This window comes from Schistocerca serialis, chromosome 5 (assembly GCF_023864345.2).
Source record: "Schistocerca serialis cubense isolate TAMUIC-IGC-003099 chromosome 5, iqSchSeri2.2, whole genome shotgun sequence".
Classification (NCBI taxonomy): domain Eukaryota; kingdom Metazoa; phylum Arthropoda; class Insecta; order Orthoptera; family Acrididae; genus Schistocerca; species Schistocerca serialis.
In genome coordinates, this window is record NC_064642.1 from 244,359,435 (window position 1) to 244,386,853 (window position 27,419).

At 43.9% G+C, this 27,419-nt stretch overlaps 1 protein-coding gene across 5 annotated transcripts in view; it reads left to right on the forward strand.

Annotated features, from left to right (window-relative positions):
* The window catches only part of LOC126481662 (FH1/FH2 domain-containing protein 3), a 650,693-nt gene that overhangs the window by 229,313 nt on the left and 393,961 nt on the right, over positions 1-27,419 (forward strand). The window lies entirely within an intron of this gene.

A 27,419-nucleotide genomic window follows, 5' to 3' on the forward strand; every position in this document is an offset into this window, starting at 1 on the left:
TTCTTATAGTAACGTCCATCTTATGTGTTTAATCGCATAATTTATTCCCATTTATCACGCCAAAAAGAAAATTTTTGGTGTTATTAAAACACTAAATTTGATTTTTTTTTCATTAAACTAATGAATTTCAGTATTCTGCCGTGATATAATTCTTGATTGTAGGATAATATCACCATTCAAATTTGGTGAAAGTCTATACATAGTCTGTTTCTTTATTTTCAATAGTTTTAACAATTAAGCCAATTTGAAATATGGCCGCAACCCTCTCGCAATTGAGTAAAAGCCGTTCGAAAATGATAACCTACACAGAATGCACATCAGCAGCGGGGCAGGTACACTGCACATGTGGAGCAAGTCACCGACTTCATTCTGTATTCACGTAAACAAATACACCTACACTGTCTGAACAAAAGTATCCGAACACCTATTAGTGGACATTACTGTGGGGTGTCTCCCCCCTTGGCCTTTACGACCGCTTGAATTCTGCAGGGGACACTTTCCGTGAGGTGCTTGAATGTCTGTGGATCCTGTGGGTTCGGGTTGTGACCAGAGTAGCCAGTTCATTTCAGGAATATTACTGATGACAAACCATTACCTTACAGATAACATGTTAAATTGTCACTGAACGCAGCACACAATGATCTAGAATGTGTTACTATCCTTTCGCATTTAGTGCTTTCTTAAACGAGATAAGGGCACCACACCCAACCACTAGAAACGCCATCATACATTAACACCACCTGCTCGGTACCTTACTGTTGGCACCACACTTGCTGGATGGTAACATTCTCAAGTCATTCGCCAAACTCCTCCATGGGATTGCCACAGGATAAAGTATGATTCATCACTACGAATCACTGCTTTCCAGTCATCCATGTCCAGTGACATCACTCTTTACACTACCACAAGCGTTGCTTACAGTGGAAACTCCCATCGCACCCCCTCTGATTTGGTGGTAAGAGGGCACAGTGGCCAGCTCGTCGAAAACTGAACGCAGATCAAGCATGAAAACAGGAGGGAGATGTACTGGACTGCGAAAAAAAGTAAAAATAAAAACAGTGAACGGTCCAAAAACAGGAAGCGCAAATCAGGGCAGCCGGGCATAGAAATGGTGTTGTGGTCAAGTGGTTACGGTATTGCACTACCAAGCGGGCAACCTGTGTTCAAATTTCTGTCGCTCCTATTTATTTATTGCTTTTTCGCTGTTGGATTTATTGAAATTTGTGTCGTGATGTAACGTCCGTTTGCAACGGCGAGGGACCCATAATGACAGTTGATTCTGCACAACTGCTCTATTAGCAGCCGAAGCTAAGTGGCTTTCGATTGAGAATCGCAAACGTCTGACGACAAGGCGACAAGTCAACCGAATCCTCCACAGGAAAACACGTCCGGTGTGTCACACTCACAAGGGAACCTCCCCATCGCACCCCCCTCAGATTTAGTTATAAATTGATACAGTGGATAGGCTTGAAAAACTGAACACAGATCAATCGAGAAAACAGAAAGAAGTTGTGGGGAACTATGAAAAAATAAGCAAAATATACAAACTGAGTAGTCCATGCGCAATATAAGCAACATTATGGACAATTTGAACGGAGGGGCGCCGTGGTCCCGTGGTTAGAGTGAGCAGCCGCGGAGCCAGAGGTCCTTGGTTCGAGTCTTACCTCGAGTGAAAATTTTACTTTCTTTATTTTCGCAAAGTTACGATCTGTCCGTTCATTCATTGACGTCTCTGTTCACTGTAATAAGTTTACTGTCTGTGTTTTGCGACCGCACCGCAAAACCGTGCGATTAGTAGACGAAAGGACGTGCCTCTCCAATAGGAACTGAAAACATTTGATCGCAAGGTCATAGGTCAACCGATTCCTCCACAGGAAAACACGTCTGATATATTCTATACGACACTGGTGACGGCATGTGCGTCACATGACAGGAATATGTTGTCGACCCACCTAACTTGCACACTTGGCGAATGGGTAAAAAGATTCTTCTACCTTGCCCGATTTAGGTTTTCTTGTGGATGTGATAAACACTCCCAAACAAGTGATGAAAACATAAGAGTTTGTCACATAAACTGCAACAAATAAAGGCAACAGTTTCACAGTCGCACAGTTTTCCCTGTGCTCTGTCAAAACAAGTTTTTTTACGTTTTCAAATGTTTCCGTGCGTAGACCGTCAAATCCTGCATATGTCCAAGCAAATCTGAACATGTCCTGGAATTTTGGAGAGCGAAGTTGATTATGTGTGAGTGCCTGAACTTTGATAATTGTCTGAAAATAAAAAATTAAACTTTTCACTCGAGAGAAGGCTTGAACCAAGGACCTCTCGTTCCGCAGCTGTTTACGCTAACCACGGGACCACGGCGCTCGTAAGCTTACATTCTCCTTGATGTTGCATATCTTGCACATCGACTACTCAGTTTGTATATTTTGCTTATTTTTTTCATAGTTCCACACAACTTCTTCCTGTTTTCTCGATTGATCTGTGTTCAGTTTTTCAAGGCCTATCCCTGGGCCAACTTATAACTAAATCTGAGGGGGGTGCGATGGGGAGGTTCCCTTGTCAGCATTAGTGATAGTACGTGTGTCTTATGATACGAATCTCTTATCGACGCACGTAATTTGTACGTTTTGTAAGTGAGTGAGAAATGCCTCCTTGCCCGAAATAGATGTTCGTATGAACGTGAATGTGTTCATTCCCAAGGAAATAGATGAAACCATAATAGTTTGTCACATAAGCTGCAACAAATGAACGCAACAGTATCACAGTCACACAGTTTCTCTATGCTCTGTCAAAACATTTGTTTCTAACATTTTTGACACTGCGTTCCGTTTTGCAACATAGTTCACACCCGTTTATTTGTTGCTTTCATTTCTGTGAGACGTCTATGTGGTATCTCGCCTGCTCTCACTATACATCACGTTTACTTGCGACGGTAGCGTATTCTTACCAAATGACTCATATTCTATAGCCAACGCTATAACAACGGCCAAGATAACAGAAAGAGAACAAATATTTCAATGACCGTACAGACAATTCATAATGTTGCGAAAAAAAGGCACGAAGAACACGGCTCACTCGCTTGGCAATCCAACCCCATGACCACTTACCCACGACATTGTTGCTGTTTCATGCTGCTCGTTATTGCACGTCTTGTTCTTGGACCGTTCACTGTCTCTATTTTGCTTTTTTTTCACAGTTCAGTACACCTTCTTCGTGTTTTTATGCTTTATCTAAGTTCAGTTTTTGACGGTCTATCCACTGGGTCATCTTACCACTAAATCTGAGAGAGGTGCGATGCGGAATTTCCCTTGTTAACGTACACTACAGGAATGAGTGGGTGATGTGGAGCTGTTCAACTATTGTCCCCTACCCTCTTTAACTCCCTGGTTACAGTCATTGTGCTAGCTGTTCTGTTAGTTGCATTGGGACTCTGGAGAGATTCTTTCCGCTGATTTCATGCGTTTTTTTTACAACCACTCTCCGCTGTCTGTCAGTACATGTGGTGTCCATGGTCGTAGCTTAGCTGTGGTTCGCGATTCCTCTTCACAATCACTTCACCAACGGTCGACTAGAGGGGTTGCTGGACTCATTCCTCCCGCTGTCAGAAAGCGCGTGGCCGATCCGCGTGCCGTTCACGCTGTTCTGCGGTTTGTGTGTGTGTGTGTGTGTGTGTGTGTGTGTGTGTGTGTGAGTGAGTGAGTGAGTGAGAGAGAGAGAGAGAGAGAGAGAGAGAGAGAGAGAGATTAAAGACTTTATTAATTCAGCATTCCGTCTTAATTCTCTGTCAGGTAGACTAGTCATGAAATAACCTTAGGAGAGGCCTTTCTAGTGTCTTTCCAATATAGTTGGAATCTTGTCAGCGGGCGTTCATAGAATAATCTGGTAGATTGTTTGCTCCATTAGGCCACAATCACATTGAGCGTTGTGGACGAGCCCCGTTTATAAAGGGACGCGTTGCATCTTGCAAGCCTGCTCCAGACGCAGTTGAGGCGGCTACAGATCCTCCGTATGATAGCGCCAGAGACCGGCATCCGTGCTGTGTTGGAAATAGTGTGAAATCCTGTCTCTGGGACCCGAGTTGCTGCTGCGACGTCTTCATTCTTTTTTGCTGTCTGTTTACGAACGGACTTCGCGTTTTTAGAGACGCATAATTTGTGCAGGGCAGGCTGTACCGAACTCGTTGGAAGTACAATGATCAACGTGGAAAGCGGGCTAGTTAAGTGTTGTAACAACCCCGTTTCCTCAGTTCAGTAATCGCAAACGTAGTAAAATGAAGATAATTAAATTTCGACATTTCTGTCAGCACCAGCTAAAACATAAATTTATATTTTAAGCGGGAAAACGGGATTGTGTACAGGCTGTTCCTAAGTTGATTGTAGCAGTAGTTAGCAAACAGTAAATATACTCAACTTGATTTCTCATACATATTGTTGACTCGGCTAGTCGTCGTATAAAATTAGAAGTATGATTTCTTCAGATGCTATGGTTTTGTCAAGTTTAGTAAAAAATATTTAGCTGTTAGCGTTTTATTATCATAGTATATTGCTGATTCGACTCTGATAATACATTGATTCTCTTCATTTACTTAAACAATGACACTGATTAAAAATGATCAATTTCAAATTAAACACTGTTTTTAAGATTGTTTGATCTTATATTTCAACACAAACTGATGAGAGAGAGAGAGAGAGAGGGAGGGAGGGAGTGCGAATACACTTTGCATAGCATGGCGGAAGCTGCTGAAGATGACCGACACTAGTTCGCCCAATGACGGCTGCCCACGCGGGTGCATACGAACGCGGAAACGTCGCAGACGCGCAAAGTACTCAAACTTGCGGTTTTCTCTTCCGTGAGCTTCGCGTTGCGTGAAGACGTGTGTAACCCTCGTGTGTCCTTAGCTGCGTGGGAGGGGCCACGCGCCTATTAAGGCGCTCTTATAGTGCACCGTCTGTGGCTGCACGAATCGTGCGGCAGTGTCCGTGCGACTGTCCAGTGACACGGAATGTAATACTTCCGAGTGCTCGGCAGAGGGTTGTATACAGTCACACCAAAGAAGTGTAATTTGACAGCCGCACGGCTACTGCCGCGCCGTTCGTGTCGCGACAACCGTTGCAGTACACTCGAACCTTAAGCTCGCACTGGACGAGTGTTCCCCCACTTGGAGGCGAGGGAGACAGAACCACGTGGATAACGAGTGATGGGGAACAACTGCTGCTGATTCGGCTCGCCAAGCGTATGCAGTGCTCTAACGACGACGCTGTGCTGAGCTATTCTAGCGACACGTGTTTCGTCCGACGGCTCTTGCGCTAAGCCGTCGGCACACGGGACGACGTAGCTATCGTTGCTGTGGCGCCGTACAAGATAGCATTTCACTTACTGCTATTTCACGTTGCGGAGCCATTTTGTCAAGTGAAACACAAGATGTATTCTACGACATTTCGGCAACGTGCCATGTAAAGGAACAATAGGAACAAAAATGCTTCTTACGTAATAAGCAGAAAGCAACATGATGCTCGGTATATGTTGTGTACAGTAGAAGCCCATATTCAGTGGGTTTTGTGTTGTATATTACGCACTACGAATATATGCTGTTTCTAAGCACCACGACATTGAGTGTCTAGAGAATGAATTGTTCAAATGGCTCTGAGCGCTATGGGACTTAACTTCTGAGGTCATCAGTCCCCTAGAACTTGGAACTACTTAAACCTAACTAACCTAAGGACATCACACAAACCCATGCCCGAGGCAGGATTCGAACCTGTAACCGTAGCGGTCGCGCGGCTCCAGACTGTAGCGCCTAGAACCGCTTGGCCACTCCGGCCGGCAGAATGAATTGTTATTGGTATCGTTTACTGTAACAAAATGACGGGAAACGTCATTTGGTGGTTAAAGAATTTTCAGATTTAATTATTTTTGCGTTATAACTCACGTGTTGTGATAGTAAGCCTCTTTAAGGCAACGACCTAGTGATAATTAATGACAACGTGTCGTTCTTATTAGGATTTGTTATAATTAAATGACGACTAGTAACATTCTGGGGATTACAGCTTTAAGAAGGCTCAAAATGAAATACGAGGTTGCAAGTAATTGCGTTCGAGCATAGCGTATTCGGTTGAGGGGTTCCGTTTCAGAAAAGAGAGTACGTCGGTAGAGGGTTCGCGTTCTATTATATACACTTTTTTTTTCACCTCCGCTGGCCGTTGTGGCCGAGCGTTTCTAGACGCTTAAGTCTGGACCCGCGCGACCGCTACGGTCGCAGGATCGAATCCTGCCTAGGGCACGGATGTGTGTGATGTCCTTCGGTTGGTTAGGTTTAAGTAGTTCTAAGTTCTAGGGGACTAATGACCTCAGCTGTTTATTCCCATAGTGCTCAGAGCCAATTTTTTCACCTTCACGTTCTCTGAAAGACTGGACTTTCAGAAATAATTTCTGTAATATTTGATGTTTTGTAAATGTAAGTGCGCTCTCTGTCAGGAGTGAGTGGTCGTATGTCTTTCATTTTTGTCGTATTTGACGTTCACGGACATTGAAGTTTTTGTTTATGTATATCACAGGCAGAGCAACATGATAAGCATATGATCAAGAGAGGATTTGTGCGTTTTAATAGAGGTAACGTAGGAATTCTACGCGGGTTCATTTTCGTCCATTTTCGTAAGCTGTATGATTTGCGAGCCAAATGAAGCCGAGAACTGCCGCTGGAGAGCGCAAAATCGTGTTAACCAGCTCGTTACGTGTGCCGTCGGCGCGGTCTCTCGTGACGCTGGATATCGTACCTGTATGCACGTTTGCCTTGTATATTATTACTCCGCATCGACTTTGATGAAACCACTGTTCGCTTAGGCCTAAATGCTCGGAAGGTATTCCTGGACAACCACCACAATTTTTCCGGTGGGTTTGGGGTCATAGTGTTTATCGTGCACAAGTAGGCCCCGTAACGCGGTTACGTTGTATGCTTGAAGATGGTGGTGTGTCTGGCGATGTAGAGCTCAGGGCGGCCAGTGAAGGGTAAGCTGCGATCCCACCTCACGTGGTAGAACGGGCCGTGTACTGCGCGCCGACGGCTGCTCCGATCGCGGCGCGGTGTGGCAGACGGTGAGTGCACTTCGCCTGCGGCGGCCGGGCGTGGCCCGCAGCGGACGAAGACCCCAGAAGGCCGCCGCCGGCGGCCTTTCCCCGCAGCTTCTTCCTGTGCTACGGCAGCCTCATCGATACCAGCTCACCAGAGTGCACCGCATGTTCACGACTATTACAGTTTAATCTCTACTAGCGACCCAGTCCGGCTTCACACGTGTAGTGTTAAGTATCCACGGCCAGACGACTTGACTGGCACGTCGTTTTCTCACTTTCTAATGAGCCACGGAGTAGTTGTGGTGTCACAGCTAGACACCACACTTGCTAGGTGGCAGCCTTTAAATCGGCCTCTGTCCGTTAGTATACGTCGGACCCGCGTGTCGCCACTATCAGTGAATTGCAGACGGAGCGCCGCCACACGGCAGGTCTAGCCTAGAGAGATTCCCTAGTACTCGCCCCAGTTGTACAGCCGACTTTGCTAGCGATGGGTCACTGTCTACATACGCTCTCATTTGCAGAGACGACAGTTTAGCATAGCTTTCAGCTACGTCATTTGCTACGACCTAGCAAGGCGCCATATTCAGTTACTATAAGTACTATCTTCAAGAATGTGTTCTGAACAGATAATATTGTGACTCATGTACCGTCAAGAGCGACGTTCATCATTAATGGACTAAGGTTAAGTATCAAACTAATTACGTCCGCTTTCCGAATTCTCATTCCTTGTCATGTTCCAGACCTCACGTCAGTATAGTTCTTCCCTCTTCACGCCAGCCTGCGTGAGCTAAAACGCGTGCATTTCGGCCTCCACTCGTAACACGGTGTTGGATCTTCTGCTAACACAAAAGTAGTGATGGTTGGCAGTTGCTGTTCCGATATAAGTGGAATGGTCTCAGTCGGTACCGACTTGTCGTAATTAGCAGACGACAGTGTGTCGAATCGTAAACAACGGCAGACTATTTCAACATGTTGTTGTTGTGACCTTCAGTCCAGAGACTGGTTTGATGCAGCTCTCCATGCCACTCTATCCTGTGCAAGCTTCTTCATCCCCGAGTAACTACTGCAACCTACATCGTTGTGAATCTGTTGAGTGTATTCATGCTTTGGTCTCCCTCTACGATTTTTACTCTCCACACTGCCCTCCAATACTAATGCCCCAGAATGTGTCCTACCAACTGATCCCTTCTTCTAGTGAAGCTGTGCCACAACTTCCTCTTCTCCCCAATTCTATTCAGTACCTCCTCATTAGTTACGAGATCTACCCAACTTCGCCGGCCGGAGTGGCCGTGCGGTTCTAGGCGCTACAGTCTGGAGCCGAGCGACCGCTACGGTCGCAGGTTCGAATCCTGCCTCGGGCATGGATGTGTGTGCTGTCCTTAGGTTAGTTAGGTTTAATTAGTTCTAAGTTCTAGGCGACTGATGACCTCAGAAATTAAGTCGCATAGTGCTCAGAGCCATTTGAGCCTACCCAACTTCAAATGGTTCATATGGCTCTAAGCACTGTGGGACTTAACATCTGAGGTCATCAGTCCCCTAGACTTAGTACTACTTAAACCTAACTAATCGAAGGACACCACACACATCCATGCCCGAGGCAGGATTCGAACTTGCGACCGTAGCAGCAGCGCGGTTCCGGACTGAAGCGCCTAGAACCGCTTGGCCACAGCTGCCGGCGATCTCGGGACCTTTACCCTTCTAATCTTCAGCATTCTTCTGTACCACCACATTTCGAAATCTTCTATTCTCTTCTTGTCTAAACTATTTATCGTCCATGTTTCTCTTCCATAAATGGCTTTACTCCGTACAAATACTTTCAGAAAAGACTTCCTGACACTTAAATTTATACTCGATGTTAACCAGTTTCCCTTCTTCAGAAACGCTTTCCTTACTGTAGCCAGTCTACATTTTATATCCTCTCTACTTCGACCATCGTCAGTTATTTTGCTCCCCAAATAGTAAAACTCATTTACCACTTTAAGTATCTCATTTCCTAATCTAATTCCCTCAGCATCACCTGATTTAATTCGACTACACACCATTTTAACATACGGAGTTTGAAATCACGGAAACGTTATATGCATTTAAATTGGCTTTAAATTTGATACGCTGACTGAAGATACTCTTTGCTGTAAAATACATAGCAGTTACTTCACAAACGAAATTTGTGATTACAGATGCTTAAGTCATTTGCTAGTACTAAAAATACTTATATTTTTACCTTACACCTTTCGTTTCACGCCCTCACACAGTGTCAGGTCAGCAGTTTTGTCCCATTCCACTTGTTGTTGTTGTTGTTGTGGTCTTCAGTCCTGAGACTGGTTTGATGCAGCTCTCCATGCTACTCTATCCTGTGTGCAAGCTTTTTCATCTCCCAGTACCTACTGCAACCTACATCCTTCTGAATCTGCTTAGTGTATTCATCTCTTGGTCTCCCTCTACGATTTTTACCCTCCACGCTGCCCTCCAATACTAAATTGGTGATCCCTTGATGCCTCAGAACATGTCCTACCAACCGATACCTTCTTCTGGTCAAGTTGTGCCACAAACTTGTCTTCTCCCCAATCCTATTCAATACTTCCTCATTAGTTATGTGATCTACCCATCTAATCCTCAGCATTCTTCTGTAGCACCACATTTCGAACGCTTCTATTCTCTTCTTGTCCAAACTATTTATCGTCCATGTTTCACTTCCATACATGGCTACACTCCATACGAATACTTTCAGAAATGACTTCCTGACACTTAAATCAATACTGGATGTTAACAAATTTCTCTTCTTCAGAAACGCTTTCCTTGCCATTGCCAGCCTACATTTTATATCCTCTCTACTTCGACCATCATCAGTTATTTTGCTCCCCAAATAGCAAAACTCATGTACTACTTTGAGTGTCTCATTTCCTAATCTAATTCCCTCAGCATCACCCGACTTAATTAGACTACATTCCATTATCCTTGTTTTACTTTTGTTGATGTTCATCTTACATCCTCCTTTCAAGACACTGTCCATTCCATTCAACTGCTCTTCCAAGTCCTTTGCTGTCTCTGACAGAATTACAATGTCATCGACGAACCTCAAAGTTTTTATTTCTTCTCCATGAATTTTAATACCTACTCCGAATTTTTCTTTTGTTTCCTTTACTGCTTGCTCAATATACAGATTGAACAACATCGGGGAGAGGCTACAACCCTGTGTTACTCCCTTCCCAACCACTGCTTCCCTTTCATGTGATTCCACTTACATCTGCAAATGTCGTGTGCTTGAACATTTGTTAGCAGTTGAAAATACGGCACCCTTAAGAATTGTAAGGCAACTACGAACACAGTGGCCAAATGAAATTAAAATCAAATTTAGTTTAGGAAGATGGAGGTAAAATTTACAAAGCACTGTATACGTTACCAGTGACTTCCTTATCTTTAATGTCACTGAAAACATGTACATTCAATCCCTACACATTACATACAGAGTCACTCAAGACTATCCGTTTCACTTGCACTGGAAGTTCCATGACGCCATCGCTCGTCCAGTACTTTTTCTAATCGTGTCGCCTTATTGCGGTGCCCTCTTCAGTGACACTTTATAAGGCAGGCGTTGGTAAGGCTCCACCGGGCGTGTCCGCAGTCACAATTCTTTCTCTAAGATGTCTTTTTACTTTTGCCCAGGCGAGTTCAATTGCGTTGAGATCGCATTTGTGCGGCGGGAAGCGGACGAGTTTATGGCCTAAACTTAACGCCAATCTCTGCAGATTGGACACGCTTTTTCCAGGGTATGCAGCATCTCGCTGTCTTGACCGAGCAAGCGGGTGTAGTGGTTTCTTCTGCGGTTTATCCAGCATTTAACAACATTCATCATCATTCTGTGAGCGTTACTGCGAATCATTACTCTTTCCACAATCGCGAGTCGAAAGGGTTGAAGGCGTCACCATAACGAAGCAGCAGCGTCAGAGTGACTCAGTTTGTAGTAATAAATTGTACCGCAAATCGCGTTACGAAACGGCGAAATTAAGCTGGAATCAATATATCAGAACTTAAGTTTGTAGCGACGGCAGACAAGTGAATGTTGTTCCGAAGACCTACAGTCTTGCTAGTTACATCGAAACAGCGACAGTGGACAGTTGCCGAGTCATGGTTCTTTAGAAAGTGAACAGACAGTATTTTGTTTGGGGGGCCACGAACAAAATTCAGAGAACAATGTTAAGTAAGTGAATATCATCATTTTCATATAAGTTAGGCGATGTAAGCTGTGCGCTCCAGGGACTCAATCAGGAGGCATGAATGTTATGTGTTCCATATCGAATTGGCGTTTGAAGTAACATCTTATGGCAATGGTGTGGGCACGTTATGATTTAAGCAATATGTTTACGACCTATTTAAATATTGTATACGGGTCGTGGATGTATGTGTGTTTGTTTGTGATTCAATATGTATCGAAAAAATAAATAAAAGAAGAAATAAGAAAAAAACCACGCATGGTTTACATGTTTAGCTCGTGTTACAGCCCTCCTGTTGTGAAGGATATTTCGCGCTGAGGTGAACTGTTCAGACTCACTGCCACAGTTCTTTGTTGTCGTCACGTTATGGCTGACATTTCCGCGTCACGCAAAGAATCGTGTCCACATGTAACTTTGCTGAAAGTTAGCCATCTTCTGTGCTGCTGAAACAACATACTGTGTGTAAACGAAGCAAAGTTACTGAAGTACTTTTTCGATATAAACATTTTACTTAAAGCATAAAAAATAAAAACACCACATATTTAGGATTCGCATGTTTTTTCGCTAAGTAGTTGTTCTCAAATGATTGCGGGGCAACTACTCATTAAAAATAATTGATTATTTCAAATTGTACGTCTCACATCAGATGAGGTAGTTATCTTTTCCTTATTGGTGATATTTATTACGATACTTATGAGTATCTCCCTTACCCGTTGTTCGAAGAATTTGCAGTCAGTTAAGAGAGTGAATTGCATCTGGTAATCTGAGGGAAGCAGAAATTGGATGTCTGGAATAGTCGTAATATTTCGAAATGTGTCCATCAACCATCTGTAAAGGAATTTCGAAATCTTGTGCATTCACCTGTAAGATATGTATGAATCTCATTCAAGGAGACCGTGACCATGACTTTATGATTTTTAAAAGACATAAATCTCTTTCTCACCAGTTGTAGATACGTATAATTTGAAACTGTCCAAACAAATAGTATCTTACGCCCTACCATGCATGTAATCGTGTTCGCATCTGCGTCTGACTCAAGGAAAGCAAAAAGCTGGAAGTTGAATCATCTGTTGCGCTACTGCAAAAAATTCTTTATGTAAGCGAAGTAAAGGTGATCCCATGCTGTGTTTTACTCTATGCGTAAATAATTCAAAACCACAGGTTACGAAGAGATTGCAATCAATTGGATCTCACTTAGGTGGCTTGCATGTCCCTTGATGTCCCATGTCGCCAGGTGGCAATAGTATCTTCTTTACAGCTTAACTTCTGTGCGAAAAAACCCACGTTCGAGTACAGGTGCGGCACAAATTTTCAGTGTCGCCAATCAGTTATACAGCTGATGGTTGTCCGTATTTGCAGTTGCGAATACATTTAATCTACTCCTGAGATTGGCCTGCACATGCAGACAGATGTGAGGAAATGACTTCAATTTATATAGATAGAGAAGAGGTAGCCCAAGTCAGTGTTCACAGTGCCTGCAGTATTTGTTTAAAAGTTTGGAAACTGCACCCAGAAATGTGGGACTGCGGACGGGTCGGGTCGGGTCTTCCGTGCGCGTAGTAGCAGTTCGTCCACTTGGGGGCGAACGTTAGGGAGCACGTTCCGATGCAAGTTTTGTATAACCTGCGAAGAGAGCCACAGCTATGGTCCTCCGTTCACACATCCACCCTTACAGTTTCCGAACTAGGGCTCCGTAACTTCCGTAAGCGAAAGTGGTCGTAGAGTGATTGTGAGTACTCCACGTGAAAGAATAATCATTATGATGTCAAGCGTCGACAAGTGTCTTACGCGCAACAATCCACGATTCTTACGGTGAATTTGGAAAAAAAAAAAGATTGAAGTTTTACGTATCATCGACATCGAGGCCATTAGAGACGGAGCCCAAGCTCGTGTTGTTTCAAGGATGTGGAAGAAAATCAACCGTGCCCTTTCAAGGAATGCAGATTTGAATCGTCCTCCACCCAAAAGTGAGCCAGTGTGCTAAGTTCTGCGCCACCTGACTCGGTGTGAATTTGGAGACGACCTCTGGCAGGAATTAAAATTAGCATGAAGCTCTACTTAAGTGGCATTTCCTCTACATAGGTCGCAAACATGTTAATTGATATTGAAATGTTATGACTACTTATTTGTTTGTGCAGTATTATTATAACTAGAATTTAGCATTAGCATAGCGCCAGTCCACACAGAGTTAACGTATAACCGAGTAACGCGAAGAATCGTAGCAACCAAAGGACACCAAGAAGATAAGATACAATGTAATCACTGAGATTAAGAAGCACGACAAGGGTCGTGTTACACCGTCAAAGTTCTTCGACACGTCTTTCGCAAAAATTAGGACCACGCTGCAACTTTTATGAAAGATACGGTAAACCTTATTACACCAACAGACTGTATAAAACCAAATATTATAAAAATATTTCACAAATTTTTGATATAGTGCGGTATAGGTCTTACCGATATAGCCGTGTAACCTTCAACGTCTGTAGAATAGAAATAAATGCATAGCACACATATGTAGTTAAGTTTCCTTTCGTCAGTTGCTGGAGGCTTTATACCAACGTCATTTCATTTAATCGCGCAGAGTACGTTATGTTAAACATTCATTATGCCACGAAAAAGATTATATTTGTAACCTGAACAAAATGAACTTAATGTAGTGTCACTTAGCTTCTATGACGACAGTGTTTGATGAAACACCAACAAATACACTGCGGGATTCTAGATGCGATCTCAGTCTGTAATCTTTTTAATGAATGGGTTACGGGAGCACTGTCAACTTTTCGCGCAACGTAAAACCACCGTTCCCTCTTTCGTTCTTCCATTCGCAAATGTTTGTCGCTATCGAAGCATTGCACTTACGTGCATCTAAATTTGGGATTTTCATCTCATGTCCTAACTATGGTGCAGGCTTGAATCCAATGCCAGATACTCATTGATAAATAACTTTCTCATATGTGTTGTTACGGCATGAAGATGCAATATCGAACATGAAGTTAAAACACGGGAGTGACATTCAATGCCGGCCGGAGTGGCCGAGCGGTTCTAGGCGCTATAGTCTGGAACCGCGCGACCGCTACGGTTGCAGGTTCGAATCCTGCCTCGGGCATGGACGTGTGGGATGTCCTTAGGTTAGTTAGTTTTAAGTAGTTCTAAGTTCTACGGGACTGATGACCTCAGAAGTTAAGTCCCATAGTGCTCAGAGCCATTTGAACCATTTTTTTGACATTCAATCCTCGCCCAGATTTTCTGTTCCGTGAGCTCGTCGGCATTCCTCTCCGTCTCCATAGCTTTGGTCGGTACGCGCGATTGCCTGTTGGCTCTATTTAGCCCTTGTTTCATCACCAATATTTGGCTGGCAAAGAAAGAGAGGCGGTAAAGTTTCTGTTGTGTGCTCCCGCACGCCTCCGCAGTTTCTCATGGCGTGAGTCCATGGGTCACTCTTTTATCACGTGTTATTATCAACGGAACGAACGCGACATTGCACTCTCCACGTACTCGCTACATTCATTTCCACAGCAGAACCACTCCAAAGAAATAATAATAATAATAAAAACACTTCGCGATGGACGGTATTTTAGGATCCTTTGTGGCAAATTACAAAAAGTTGATCACGCTGAATGCGTTTTGTTTCCTCGACACGCGGGTCTTAGGATTTATGTGGCTTTGGGGAGATGGGTTTCACTAGGTCGGTGTTTTGGGAAACCTTACGGCTTGCTAACGTGAAGGCCATTTTGTTCTTGGTAGATTATTATACAGGGTGGCCAAAACAAAAATATCTCGGAAATTGCCGCATCAAACAGCATACTTATCATTATGCAAAGGCTGTTCAGCACTCATAAGAAGATAGTCTGATGGATGATTGCACCTACTCTGTGAATTCACATAATCGAACAAATTGAACCAGGCCTCACGTAAAGAAAAGAAAAACTAACTATCCAAATAATACCACTTCAGTCAGAAACAAACGATAGGGTTGAATAGGAGCCTGCTTGTCTGGACGCCTCAGTTCTTGAGCAACAGAAAATTTGTGAGAGTAAATACGCATGTCCATTATGATGATGATCTGACATACGTTAATTCCGAACTGTATAGATTACAGGCTTTGCGATTTTGTCAGATTTACTGGCAGACTGTCTTTCACTTGTCAATGGTATCTGGCTCGGACTTATTTCGCATAGTTTTATAAGATTTTTGCTGTTTAGAGTACCTTTTCACGAAATGCCCAAAACACCTTACGTCTTATCGTAGGTTTCAGCATTGTCTTCCCATACAATGTAATACAAGACAACATCGTCGGCCGGTGTGGCCGAGAGGTTCTAGGCGCTTCAGTCTGGAACCGCGCGACCGCTACGGTCGCAGGTTCGACTCCTGCCTCGGGCATGGATGTGTGTGATGTCCTTAGGTTAGTAAGGTTTAAGTAGTTCTAAGTGCTAGGAGACTGATGACCTCAGATGTTAAGTTCCATAGTGCTCAGAGCCATTTGAACCAAGACTACCATCATATTTGACATATCGAACTGATAATCAGCATAGCGACACGTATATTGTACGCTTTGAAAGGCATTTTATGCCAACCAAGTGATATTATGCATTTCCAAAAAGAAAATCCAGTGATCACCATATGACCACTTACAGTCGCAGCGGATGATACGTTTGACTACACTTTGATGATGCGTAGAGAATGTTCGAAGCGGAAAAAAACCAAGGCGCAGCTGTGAAGTCCGCTGTAAACCTAATAGCCACCTAGAGCACTATATTCCATTTACGAGGAGGCCGGACATTCTTACCTTCGCGGATGCTAATAGCTCCCACAAACCATTCCAGGTGGTACAGTCGGGCTTTCCAGAGTGCGTGACCAGACTCAGGTTCGCAGCCGCAAGATTCGTTTTCTGTTGTGTTGTTGACAGAATATATTATTGGCGTAATATGACATTGTTTTACGTTGTTCTTGCCACTGATTCTGTAATGTTTAAGGCGGAGTTCTCACGGAGGCGATACGATGTGCGGCACGGACATTTAATAAAGGTCGATGCGACACTCTTGTTTCCACTGAGACGATACCATATGCGATGCGATATGCGACTCGCGATACGACAAGCAGCTAGACGGCACGACTCACGTTTCTGTTTCAGTCTCAGTTGCAATCACGAGCTCTTCTGAAGAGGACGGTGTGTCATATCAAAACACTGAAAAAGAAAAGGAAGTACTGAATACACCTGCACAATCCTAGAAATATCAAACATACTTCGGCTGTATTTTGTCGTGAGATCTCAGCACGAACACAGATTCCACGAATTCTACAGAATGAGTTCAGATACTTTTCACTTTTTGGAGCAGTTAATATAAACTACTCTGACAAAGCAGAACAGTTGCTATCTCTACAGCTGCGAAGCTTCTCATTACAGTAAGTGAAACAGCGTGAATGACGTTAAAAATTTGGTTATGTGAAGTTTATTTTTAGTAAGACCACCTTGTATGGTAGTTTATTCAATGTGGTACATATACAGGAGGAAGGAAAATTCGCGCACTCGGACTTCGCAGCGCGCTTGCTCACATACTAGCAATACACAAATGGCTGTCACAAAATTTCCTCCTGCACATATTTCCGTTAGTAAATGGACGTTAAAGATTGACAATCTGCAATCTGGTAACACAGTAATCATATGTACAGTACGTAGTCTACCTCCTTCAGCCTGTCAACATATAGCAGTAGCGTCGTGCAGTTGGTAGAATTTTGGGTTAGCATACAGGAGGTCGAGGGCGCGATTCTGGGTCGAGGCGTTGTTTTTTTTTTTTTTTAAATAATTTGCCAATTTCATTCTGTCATATAATGCTATAGTGTACACCGTTTCTTAAGCCACATGTATTCGACATTAACATAATAGATGTTGTGAAATTATTTGCAAAGCACGTTGCTGTCCTACTGGTGACGCAGAGACATAACGAAATGTAATGAACTTGAAAGTGACAAGAATAATTGTTGGTACCAATTGATGGGACCATTGGGAGAGGGTACACAGGAAACAGGTTTGGAATCTAGTCGAAGCAGTGGTGTGAAAGAATTCGCGTCCACGACGTGCAAAAGGCTTCTTTAAAAGGTGACCAGTGAAAACCATTGTACTTCCGTTTCTGTGTTCGCAGTACGTAAGTGCAAATGTTTTGTAGAAGACCCACTGTAATTTCTGTATGACGATTAAGATACCAGATACCGTAGCACGCAGACTGCAATTAGTAAACAGAAAAAAGTACTCGTCGACACAGAACAAACCCTTGACCTCCTGCATGCTAACCCAAAACGCTATCCACTTCACCAGCTGCATTGCACTACTCTGATATGCTAACAGAGGTAGTTACCGTACATGTGAGTACAGTGATTGCCAGACTGCCAATCTTTAACGTCCATTTACTGCCGGAAATATGTGCAAGACGAAATTTTGTGACAGAGTTTTTGTATTGCTAGAATGAGAGGAATCACGCTGCGAAATCTGAGTGCGCGAATTTTTCTTCACCCTGTATAAATGATGTTACAAATTAATAAAGCTAGAATAGTATTTCTAAAGCTCTTCAGTTTTGCAAAGCGGCATATGATTCAGCTTGAGGAATGTTTAAAAGAAAGACTCGATTTGAAGTGATTATTCGCCATCGACGGTGTAGCAGTGGACGGTGAACTCTGCGTAAGTGTAGATAATGCGTTTGAAGGAACGGAAGAAGATCGAGATGTCAAGCAGAACCACGAAGTGTCAGAAGTAACAGGAATGTGGCTTTCAGCTCTCTTTTATGCTTGTCACAAATTTTCGTGAAATCATGGAGAATAGACTCAAAAAGCATACCGTCAGCATCATCAGCAGATGAGCCCCGGTGTCTTTTGATTTCACCAAGTTTTTTTCATTACCAGCTTCTGCTTGTATCGGCAGGATAAGAGAAACAAGAAGCAGCTCTGCACTTCACCTAGCAGACCAATAGCCTCGCATATGGCACGTAGCTGTGAACCTCGTTGCAAACACTCTCCAATATATCTCACGTATAGTCTCCTATACGGAAAGAAGTATCGCTCTCCTTCCACGTCAAAAACACTTTCGATATGTGAACTGTATTTGTGCGCAGCGATGTATGATCTAAAACTTACCAAAGTAAACTGGCCCGGAACTACATTCTTCACCGCAAACTGCTCAAAACATGCCAGGCAGTTTACTTATTTGCGAAGTATCACAATAACTATGGGGAATACCGGAAATAAAATCAGTTCGTTATCAGGTTGTGATGTGGGACTATAAGATGTGAAGAAATAATTTTTTTTACTGACTAGTTTTCTTCGAATCGGATGAGGAAACCTGCACAGTAAAGAATACAAGAGAATCTGGAAACCGTGGTTCTTAATTTTTTATGCGGGAAAGAAAAGCTTTACTGAGAAACTAAGTAGAGGGATGGATTAGCTTTGCTTCATTTACATATCTTTTGAGTCACTTCTCATGACCCGAAATATATGTCGTACGACACAGCTGCGTGGAGCAACCAGGACTTCCTGTTGCACAGGCGATTCGATAGAGATACGTGTCGGTGTCATATCGCTGTCGTCCCAGTGCGGACCAGTGAAGTCGCTTCAACTACTTTTCTCTGCGCGTCATCAATGTGGGTTGCCTCCGCGTCATACCGCAGGTGGAATCGCTAATCATATCGTATCGTCTCAGTGAGAACCACCTCTTCTCTCCGCTGGGCGTGTGGTGAATTAATCACACAAGCGTCGTTTCCAGCTCTTTTGTATTGACATCACTTTGTCCGTTTAGCCCAGTTTACCGTGCTGGTTAGCCCAGTCTACTGTGCTGGAATGTACGTCAAAAATTGTAAGCCATCATTTGTCGCCACGCCGTGGGTCGTCCTCACGGCGGTTGTGGTCACTAGAGCCGGTTTCCTGTATTGTGGTACAAGGTGACTTTGTCCAGCCTGGTTATGGTCGGTCGGTCTTTCCGAAATCCGCCTGAATTGGTTTGTGGGCTGAAGCTTCTTGGCTGGCTTAAGGGCGAGTGACGTTCCCAATAACGTAGGTGTTTTGGAACACCTGGTGGACATAATCTGAAAAGTTCCGGCAGGTAGCTGTTCTTTGCGTAGGAGTTCTACTGTTGGGAGTAGGAAACGCCTGATGAGGGTGCCGGTATTTTTTGCTGCTGACCTTTATCCGCTAAAAGAATTTCGTAGAGGTGTGGGTAGCTCGCGAAAACAAGGGTTCAGCTGACGGCCCTCGCAGGTGTTCAACATCCAGTGGTCCTTCGTTATCGATGAAGGTATCCCTCTGACAACGAAAGCCTTGTAGAATTCGAAGGAACGTACTTGGGCACGGAGGAGGAATTCCAGTGTGGGGGTGCTCATACTCGACAGCAGCAGGTCTCTTACCAGCGCGGGGCAGAAGTGCGCACTACCTAGACACGGCTAACGCGTCGCCAGCACGCACAGAAACTGCGGATGAACGTACCGGCTCACCTGACACGCCCGCCCCTGGCCACTGCTCGACAGAGCACCAGCGTTACGGGAACACCTCGGCGTCAGCGACAGGCCGTATGTAGCTGCAAGCCGCTGCTGCCGCTCAGACCGGTCCTCGAGTGCGGTGACGCCGCCGTAGTGTGTGGCGGGGAGGGGCGGGGCGGTACAGGAGGGGTGAGGAGAGGAGGGGGGGGGGGGGAGCCCTCCTGCATCCAGCTGAGAAGCCTCAGTCCCAGGGACCGGCTAAATTGTGACTTTCAAATATCACTGACTTCTGTGAATGTTACTTTTCCGTAACTGCGTTTATTACACTACTGGCCATTAAAATTGCTACACCAAGAAGAAATGCAGATGATAAACGGGTATTCACTGGACAAATGTATTATACTAGAACTGACATGTGATTGCATTTTCATGCAATTTGGTTGCATAGATCCTGAGAAATCAGTACCCAGAACAACCACCTCTGGCCGTAATAACGGCCTTGCTACGCCTGGGCATTGAATCAGAGTTTGGATGGCGTGTACAGGTATAGCTGCCCATGCAGCTTCAACACGATACCACAGTTCAACAAGAGTAGTGACTGGCGTATTCTGACAAGCCAGTTGCTCGGCCACCATTGACCAGAAGTTTTCAATTGGTGAGAGATTTGGAGAATGTGCTGGCCAGGGCAGCAGTCGAACAATGTCTGTATCCAGAAAGGCCCGTACTGGACCTGCAACATGCGGTCGTGCATTATCCTGCTGAAATGTAGGGTTTCGCAGGGATCGAATGAAGGGTAGAGCCACGGGTCGTAACACATCTGAAATGTAACGTCCACTGTTCAAAGTGCCGTCAATGCGAACAAGAGGTGACCGAGACGTGTAACCAATGGCACCCCATACCATCACTCCGGGTGATACGCCAGTACGGCGATGACGTATTCACGCTTCCAATGTGCGTTCACCGCATGTCGCCAAACACGGATGCGACCATCATGATGCTGTAAACAGAACCTGGATTCACCCGAAAGAATGACGTTTTGCCATTCGTGCACCCAGGTTCGTCGTTGAGTACACCACCGCAGGCGCTCCTGTCTGTGATGCAGCGTCAAGGGTAACCGCAGCCATGGTCTACGAGCTGATAGTCCATGCTGCTGCAAACGTCGTCGAACTGTTCGTGCGGATGGTTATTGCCTTGCAAACGTCCCCATATGTTGACTCCGGGATAGCGACGTGGCTGCACGATCCGTTACAGCTATGCGGATAAGACGCCTGTCATCTCGACTGCTAGTGATACGAGGCCGTTGGGATCCAGCACGGCGCTCCGTATTACCCTCCTGAACCCGCAGATTCCATATTCTGTAAAAAGTCATTGGATCTCGACCAACGCGAGCAGCAATGTCACGATACGATAAACCACAATCGCGATAGGCTACAATCCGACCTTTATCAAAGTCGGAAACGTGATGGTACGCATTTCTCCTCTTTACACAAGGCATCACAATAATGTTTCACCAGGCAACGCCGGTCAACTGCTGTTTGTGTATGTGAAATCGGTTGGAAACTTTCCTCATGTCAGCACGCTGTAGGTGCGCCACCGGTGCCAACCTTGTGTGAATGCTCTGAAAACCTAATCATTTGCATATCAGAGCATCTTATTCCTGTCGGTTAAATTTCGCGTCTGTAGCACGTCATGTTCGTGGTGTAGCAGTTTTAATGGCGAGTAGTGTAGTTGCGATTTGGCACAGTTTAGATCGCAATCTATGCATTCACAATTTGTAACCTCTTCGCAACACTGACCCTCGCAAAATGTAATATAGCCTGGCACTACACATTTTCAATTTCTTAAAAAAGTATATGTTGTTTTTAAAGATTTCTTGTATCAGATAACGTAACTGTTTTAATTTTCGTTATAAAACTTAAGCCAAAAATTCAAGTCTTAGTAGTGAATGATAGTTTTCGCAACTAATGGCATGTTCATATTTTCAGGTTCAGGACCCTTCTTAGGCATCTATATAACTTTAAAAAGTCTGATGTGAATGAAAATCAACGACAATTAACGAGATTTACATTTTTTAAAATATTTTGTGGTGGTTATATAGTATCCCTCCATTCAGTTTAAACTCCGCGGAAAATGCGTTGGTGGTACTAACTTTGTGCTAAAAGATGTTTTAGCTTCTCTATATGACTTATACATCAATACCTATTCAAAAACTGTGTTGTTAATAAAAGTTAAATATATTTAACGAAATTTGTTTCTTTTTAGTTTTGTGATGGGCACAGAGCGCCCTCCCCCCTGATATTACGTATTATGGAAGATGTGTTGGTATTGCTAGGTTTAAAATGTGATTTATTGCCGTAGATAGTACACTGTGATTAGTCGCAGTCACAAGTAGAAACTAACAGGCATTGGCACGCACTATCTGGTATTTCTAGTATTCTGTGTCAGTGGAACGGAAGTGGTATGTTCTCATTTGTAAACTGTACAAATTTAGTATTTCAAAAGTGTGTCGTTGAAGTAATTACGCGATTTGAAAGGGATGATAAATAAATACGAAATACACTGTAAGAGAATAATGAAAATTCTATTCTTCTATTGTTAAAGCTGTCGCAAATACCCAATTTTTTGCCAAGTAGTTATCGATAAAGATTTGGTGTGTCTATAAGGTTGATAATAGGCAAGTAAAAAGAGAGAAGAGTACAGATCTTCCAGCTAAAAGTTGACATCAATAATAGTTCAAGTGCAATAGTTGAAGATACTTACACAAGTTTACCTGTGTATTGTAATGTTGAAAAAAAAATCTACTTGAGAATACACTGCAGCTAAATATTTGTTAAAAGTCACTTAGTGGACCCTTGCATTTGGCGTAGTATATGTACGATACATGTGTAAATACACATCAAAATATTCGTCATAAACTTGTCCATTACGTATGTAATATAGGTTTTCTGAATTTACCTTCCAGTTTCAGTTTATATGATGAAAAATATGTTAAGTGTTTTTTTTTTATGAAATTTATTTCCTGACTGCAAATTCCTTGACATCAGCTGTATTCGGTACAGATCTACTACCCAATAGTGGCATACGAAAATTTGTGCAGCACTGGTACTCAAACCCAGGTACCAACTGATGTCAAAGAATTCTCAGTCACCAATAAATTTCGAAGTTTTTCGTAGAGCTGTGGATGGCCCAAAGTGGTTTCTTTCTCTGACATGCATGTAAGTCTGCTTTAAGTTTGTTTAAATATGGCGCGGACGTAAACATTAGGCTCTCAACCGAATTATCATCTTTCAAACTAATCTAGACCTCGGGCTGCGCTACACAACCAAGATTTCAGAGAGGGGAGGGGGAACTTCAATATCACACTCTACGCAAACATGTCAGTGCCGCTGACAACAGTGTAACGTTTTTCTCCGAGCAGATTAGCTTCTTGGTTCATTTCTTCGATCATAGTTAGGTTAAACATCCATAGCGTGAGACACAAGGTTCTTCGAACGACATACGAACATCGGTCAACAGATGGCACACGGCGCTGAATATTAAATGCTGCTTGTTACTACTCGCTACTTGTTACCCTAGTTGCGAATGAAATAGCTGCCAGATAAAGTTCTTATTGCGAAAACTTTGACTTCACAATCACTGTGATTTGCAACCGATACGTCATTTTTCGCCCACTCCTATTGAATCCTGAACCGTGCAGCATTTCGCTGGCACACCACCGGCCGAGAAGTCGCTACCGTTTCGGGACGGGCACAATCGCATCGTAGTATGAATACAAAAGCAAATTTGCTGACAAGATAATCAGCACCTGTTAAATGGAAGAGTCCAAAGGATCATAAGAAAATATAACCAATTGCAGGGCACAATCACGGACCAAACAAAATGGAAGCAAAAATCGGGAGGTTACGAGCTTCAACATAGGACCCTGCTTGCTTGCGGCCGCTTTTGTAATACAGCGCTAGTTGTAGTAATAGGCTTGAAAACACTGTCTTCCACCTCTCAGTTTGAAACTACCGTTACGACGCGCCAAGTCCCACTACATCCACGGTCATAATCTGTGTGCACTTCTGGCTATGTGCGGCGGGCGAGACACATCGCGTAACCTGTTCCTTCGCACATTCACTCGCGGAAAAGTGCAGTCGTATGGCATTGTTGGCTGGGAGATCCAAAGGGAAAGGTTCAGAAACCTGGCCGCAGAGTGTTTTTACCACCACGCAAAATGGCCACTTCTCTTGTGGACATGTGAGAGCTATATTATCTGGAGGTGGTTTTTGCCTCCGCGCAAAATGTCCACTTTTCTTGTGGATATATGAGATCTATATCGTCTGGAGGTGGTTCCCAGGAGCGCAGACGGGTCGCTGACCGGCCGGTACGCTGCGATGGCTGATGACATTGGCTCGGCTTCAAGGCGACCACGTCTTTACTGTACGTTTTCCTGAAGAACAGCTCTGTCGCATTCTCGGTTTCTCTGAGTGGTAATTATTTCCGTGTTTCACATCTGCGTAAAGAAATGAAAATTTAATGAAATGTCTGTTTTGTTACCGCCATGTTGTGAATCAATAATTCTTTTGCTGTATTCACCATCGTCCTTCCTTGTATGGCTTACCATGAGCGTTCCTTTTGTGTCACTGCTACACTCACCGGTAAATTGGATTGGATTGTTTGGGGGAAGAGACCAAACAGCGAGGTCATCGGTCTCATCGGATTAGGGAAGGACGGGGAAGGAAGTCGGCCGTGCCCTTTCAAAGGAACCATCCCGGCATATGCCTGGAGCGATTTAGGGAAATCACGGAAAACCTAAATCAGGATAGCCGGACGCGGGATTGAACCGTCGTCCTTTCGAATGCGAGACCAGTGTGCTAACCACTGCGCCACCTCGCTCGGTTCACCGGTAAACAGTGGTTACATTAATAACAGTGCGAACTCGAAAATTTCCCGCCTCAGCTGAACTCGCGCTATTATTTGCTACGTTTACATGCAGCACTTTTACTGTAAGACGACTTTGCTGGCCCAGTTAAATATAAGTTCTCCAAACCTCAGTCGTCATTTGTTTCATACGAATGGCCTTTGAAAATTGGTTGTTCCCGTTTCCGATTTAGTTAGCGAAATGGCTAGTTTCCAAAAGTTGAATAAGTGAGATGAATAAACAAGTCTAATATGTCCTCTTATCTGTAGCTGTGAACAGAGTTACTCCACACAGATCAGCCGCCTTTTGTAAAAAGCAAGTAGGGTCGTGACAACCCAAGTCCATCGCAAAACCGGTTGGCCATTTACAAGCGAGCGTGTATCGACATTGGAAGAACAGATCTAGCAACTAGAACTGCATTCCGATAAATGATGTTCGAGTGTTTATACGACCAACCACAAGTGGTATTGGGAAATAACTTCGATGTCCGGAGTGCAATCCCAGATGATGCACCGATTTTTTAACCGCTCCAGTCTACAGGACAGCCACAGGTCCACTAAGGCTGCTATCAAATTAGCAGCGCCAATCTTTAACGGGTTGAAGTGTGGCTGAGGCGATGTTCCTGCTACCCTCTCCGTATTAGTTCCGAGGCGAAGAAGGGCTGCACTCTTCCTGCTTCTGCCACAGACTTTACCTGCAGTTATGTAAACTATATTTGGGAGCCCCGGTAACGTAGTGATTAACACTGGAGAAAAGGCGTCAACAAGTGGTAGTTTTGTGTGAACATCACTGCACTTTACCGAAAGGAGGAGCCTGTAGAACTGGACATGACCTCGTCTCTTTCCAACATTTCGCCTGTCTCACTCAGTGCGTTATGTAATATACGACTCAACGTTTGACTTGATAATACGAGGATTAACTGGGACTGGAGACTCTTGCCGGCGGATCAGTAAGACCCGTATATCTCAGGTGCTATCATCTCACCTCTCTAAAAGTTCGTCGTTGTATATTTGTCGCTTCACTTGCTTTAGTGCCTGTAACCCATGAAAAGGCGGCGAAATGTATTTGGTGCTTGGCAACCATCACAATCATCATTACAAAGTATGAAGAATACAAAATTCTTCATAACACGGAGCGGTAAATGGCTGGACTATTATAAAGAAATAGCTGCAGCGGTTAGCTGCATTCGAAGTAACTGTACTGTGGATGAAATAAGGAAGAATTGAAATGGAGTAAGGAGTCAGTATTTGGCGGAAAAGTTAAAAGAAAGTACCTAGAAATGCAATTAATTGTAAATACATTTATTTTACGAAGTGCAAATACATTGTTCACGTACATTCGCCTTTATTTATAGACCGTGAGAAGTGTCAATACCGGCACGAGCACTTCGTATATTTATAAACGCAGTGTTTGTTGGTACTTGTTAATAGTATCCCTCGAGAGATAAACAAACGTCAATCAAGAGCGTAATAATCTGTATATTGTGCATTTTATTGGTTATAGGATGTGGGAGAAGAGACCGATGAAAGTTCATGAAATAGGCCACCAGGTTATTCAGGCACGCAGTCAGTCGTTTCACATACGTCCAGATTGAATGAAAAGAAAACTCTATGGTCGTGTGGAAATCTATGTGGTCTTAATAAAGAGTATGAAAGTGAAATTAACGTATTTATTCGTTGATATAAAAACGCTGTGTCAACGGCCTTGCCGCAGGAAAAATTGCTTGCCGTCAAATAACCGAAATTAAGCGCTGTTGTGCTTGCCGAGCACTTGGACAGGTGACCGTCTGCACTCAGGAGCTACTTGACTGAAAAGTAGCGGCTCCGGTCACGAAAACTGACAACGGCGTGCTGAACACGTGCTCCTCCATATCCGCATTCAGTGACGCCTGTCGGGGCCGGCCGCTGTGGTCGAGCGGTTCTAGGCGCCTCAGTCCGGATCCACACGGCTGCTACGGTCGCAGGTTCGAATCCTGCCTCGGCCATGGATGTGTGTGATGTCCTTAGGTTAGGTAGGTGTACGTAGTTCTAAGTCTAGAGGGCTGATGACCACAGATGTTAAGTCCCATAGTGCTTAGAGCCATTTGAACGATTTGAACGCCTATCGGTTGAGGATGACACCGTGACCGGTCGGTACCTTTGGGTTTCGAGGCCTCTTCAGGCGGAGTTTAAAGATGTTATGCTTCCTTTCAAAAATTCCTTCTTTATTAATATGTAGCTTCATGTGTTTCTGGAACATTACGCTGTGGAATGTGAGTGCTATATTGCGAGCTCGAATAGCTTTCACATGTTGCTAAAACTCTTAACGTAACCACGAGATGATCTTTAGCAGGAATGGCATTTCTTAGTATCTATTTAGGGCAGTGAAATTAAAGCGAAACAGATGGAAAAAAGTAAGTAAACCGTTTATACCTTCAAAAGTAATACATTTTTCCCACTGTGGTACAAGACGGCCAGTGCATTCTATTGCAGGACAGTGCCCGCCCATATGCTCCCAAGATTGTTTACACTATGTTTTGAAATTTCTCTGGTAAGTCCGTACACATCCTCCATACAGTCCCGATCCATCCTCATGTAATTTGCATATCTTTAGAGCCCCGAAGAAAGACGTTCGTGGCTGCCTATTTGCTTCAGACGAGTAGATGCACCCGTGGGTACAATCAACGTTTCATAGGCGACTGCAAACATTTTCCCATCAAGGTATTGACCAACCAGTCTGACAGTGGGGTAAATGTATTAACAGTTATGGCGATTACTTTTGAAATAGTAAACAGTT